The 3451-nt window shown below is 56.3% G+C and overlaps 1 protein-coding gene across 1 annotated transcript in view; it reads right to left on the reverse strand.

Annotated features, from left to right (window-relative positions):
- SLC4A1 (solute carrier family 4 (anion exchanger), member 1 (Diego blood group)) overlaps window positions 1–3151 on the reverse strand; it is a 19065-nt gene extending 15914 nt beyond the window's left edge. Inside the window, exon 1 of the mRNA XM_011940091.1 lies at window positions 3071–3151. The gene's annotated coding sequence lies outside the window, so the exon portion shown is untranslated. The remainder of the gene's footprint in view (window positions 1–3070) is intronic.
- Between the last annotated feature and the right edge of the window lie 300 nt (window positions 3152–3451).

Genomic DNA, 3451 nt, shown 5'->3' on the forward strand with positions numbered 1-3451 from the left:
AAAAAAAAAAAAAAAAAAATTTATCGAATGACTGTAAGAATGGCTCCCTATTGCAGGGTTGGGGCTCTGGGACTGGGGAGCCAGGATGACTAGGTCCTGGGCAAGAGGCCTCTGAGCTCAGGGTCTCAGTTTTCTCAGTTGTGTCCCTAGCAGAGAGAAAGGTGTGGCCTCCCCAGGAATGTGAGGGCAGGTCCAAGGGGAAGACAGGAGTCACCTAAGGTGGCCCCAGACTGGGTGTGGAGGGGACTCCTTTCCCCCCTCACCCACTACAGCACAGGGCATTGTGGTGACAGGGAATTGGGTCGGTTCAACAAAGGTTCCCAGTCCGTGCCTGGCATTGTGTTGAGCACTGGGGGGCTGTGGGAGGGGGTGCTGAGCACTGGGGACTGTGGGAGGGAATGCTGAGCACTGGGGACCGTGGGAGGGGGTGCTGAGCACTGGGGGCCGTGGGAGGGGGTGCTGAGCACTGAGGGCTGTGGGAGGGTGTGCTGAGCTGAACAAGGCCTATCCCTACGCCGGGGAAGCTCCTAGCCCTGATAAGGAGGCAAACGGGAACACAGGGCAGCCTCAGTGCTTCCGAGGTGATGTGGACCCCAGGGGCCGAATGTGCTGAGTGCCAAGGATCTGTATGGCAGGAGGAAGAGCAGGATGCATTTGCAGCACCCGGTGGGTGGAGTCACTGGAGGAGGGGTCACTGGTGTAGCCTAAAAGCACAAGTGAGATTTGAAGGTCTGGGAGCCCAGGTGTGAGGCATGGCTGGATGGAGCTGCACAGGTGGGCTGAGCAAGGTGGGAAAATGCCACGTGAGGGCATGGGGCAGGGAGCCTGGCCAACATGGTGAGCCCCGTCTCTACTGAAAACACGAAAATTAGCCAGGCGTGGTGGCACATGCCTGTAATACCAGCTACTTGGGAGGCTGAGGCAGGAGAATCCCTCGAACCAGGGAGGCAGAGGTTGCAGTGAGCTGAGATTGTGACTCCATCTCAAAAAAAAAAAAAAGGGAAAAGAAGGAAAGGGATGTGCAGAGACCCTTCTTTCTGAGGAATGGGTGACCCTGCAGTCCTGGAGCTAGGGAGGGGATTACTGGGTCTCACCAGACTGGAGAATGGGAGAGGCCCCTGCCTTGGCAGGTGGGGCAAGTGACGGGGTGCAGGGGAGGGGTCCTGGACCTGAGGATGAGGTAGTCCCTACTGCAGGGCTTGGCTTTGCTCCTGAGGACCCTGATCACCCACCTCTTCTCTCTCTCTCTTTTTCCTCCTCCCTCTCTGCTTCTCCCAAAGTTCCTCTCTCTTTCTCTTCCATCTTTATTCACTTTCTTCCTTCTTTGGACTTGCCCATGTACCTTCTTAGACCTCAGATCCTGAGTGGTCTCCAGGATGTCTAATCCTTAGGTACTAAAAGTCCCGCCCATGGGGCTGGGACTGTGGCCTTGGTTGCCCATCTGAGAACTGGAACGGTCAGAGGGGCCCTCAGAGCTGGAGAATCCAGAGGTCCAGGCTGCCTCTCTTCCACTGACTGGCTGAAGGGCCTTGGGCAGCTTCTAGCCTGTAGGCCTCAGTCACCCCATCTGTATAATGGGAGTGCCTTCCCGCCAGGGTTCTGAGACATCAGTGAGAAAGAAGAGGGGAAAATGGGGGTGCCTTGAGCTCAGCTGGAGACTTACAGGGCGCACCCATGACCCGGATTGCCACCCGCCAGCCCGGCCAACCCCCAGCTGCAGGCCTTGTGCTGCCTAGCACTGATAAGGGCCTGGACCCAGACCGCTGCCCCAAGTTTGGAAGTGTACCAAACACCTGGCCAGCTAGCTAGCTGGCCAGGGCCAGGCCAGATAAGGGTGAGTGGGACAGCTGAACCTAGAAGGTATAGCACAGCTGGGAAGACACAGTGGGGAAGGGGGTTGACCAGATGACAGGGACAGCTTCCTAATGGTGTGGCACCACGTTTGTGTAATCAGCCTGAACTGCACAAAGAACCTTAATGCCTTAACTCTTAGAATCCCCAAAGCACTCTGTGAAGTGGTTTGGAGATTCTAAGAGGAAGAAGAGTAATGTCATTAGTCCATTCTACAGATGTGAAAGCTGAGGTTCAGAGACATTTACCTGCTTCAGCCACCCAGCAGGTAGGTATCAGAGGCAGGTTACAACCTGGACTACCTGACTCCAGCCACATCCCTAAGCACTACACTGAGTTACCTCCAACAAAACAACTGTTAGCTGGTTTAGAGTGAGTGGTTAAGGTCACGGACTCTGCAGTCAGACTGCCTGGGTTCAAAGCCCAGCCCTGCCGTTTACTAACTGCAAGTGACTTCAACTCTCTGTGCCTCAGTTTTCTCATGAGTAAAATGGGAGTGATAATAATGATGCCCACCTCATAGACCTGTTGTAAGCATTAAGGAAGTTTACATGTGTAAGGGGCTTAGAACAGTGCCTAGCATATAAGGAGCTCTATAAAAATGTTTGCTGTCATTATCCCTGCTGCTGGGGTTATAGTCAGACTTCCATCTTCATTTCCCCTCTAATTTGCCCTCAGTTCCATGGAATTAGCCTGAGCTGAGTATTTTAAGCTTCTCACGTGGTAGGAGGCTCTGCAGTTCCCTCCAATACTGACCACGCTGGGCGTGGAGCCGGGTGCCCCAGGTGGACCCCAGAAGTGTCCCAAAGGGGAGACTGTGTCATCTGACATCCTGCCTCCTAGGTGGGAGATGGGGTGGCCTGAGGACCCCTATTAGGAAGGAAGGAGTCTGAGGTGGACGAGACCTGAGCCTGTGGGATCCAACAAGCTGACAAGGGCCCATACCTGGAGGGGATCAGATACCCCCAGCAACACACACGCCAGAGCCACACACACCACTGCTGCCGTTGGCCACCTGCCACCCTCCTCTTTTCAGGTGCCAATGGGCCTGTTCCCTTAGGGGCAACATGCGCCTGGTAACATTCTCACCTTACCCACCTGCATCCCCTTGGAGGTCAGGAGCCTTGCCCACCTGGGCGTAGATTCAGGCTGAGCACTTGCAGAAACCCTCAAAGCAGGCACCAAAGGACCATCCCCAGCACCTCCCTGCCCTGCCCACCTGCTTACGAGCCTCAGGGTCCCTCGGTGCAGTCCTGTAGCCGCTGGTGCCCTCTGCGACCAGCTACGTTCCCACTCGTTCTGACAGCACCAGCGCCCCGGGGGCAGCTCGCAAACCCCTGACTCATGCTCCCGCCTCCTAATCTGCCCGCCCCACTGGCCCTGGGAGCCCCTTCCCACCCCCCGCCCTGCTCCCCCTGGGTGCCCAGTAAACAGAGTTATCTCTTACCTACATCTGGACAGCTGTGAGTCTGGCCCACCCCACCCGCCTGGCCAGTCCCCAAGTCCTCCTGGGGTCCTCCTGGTCCCCAGGGTTCTCTTGGTTCTTCCTTTGTGGACGAAGGTTTGATCGCTGTGTCCTCAGGGCTCCCAGTGCCCTGGC

The sequence above is a fragment of the Colobus angolensis genome, unplaced genomic scaffold (genome assembly GCF_000951035.1).
Source record: "Colobus angolensis palliatus isolate OR3802 unplaced genomic scaffold, Cang.pa_1.0 Scaffold187, whole genome shotgun sequence".
Taxonomy (NCBI): Eukaryota; Metazoa; Chordata; class Mammalia; order Primates; family Cercopithecidae; genus Colobus; species Colobus angolensis.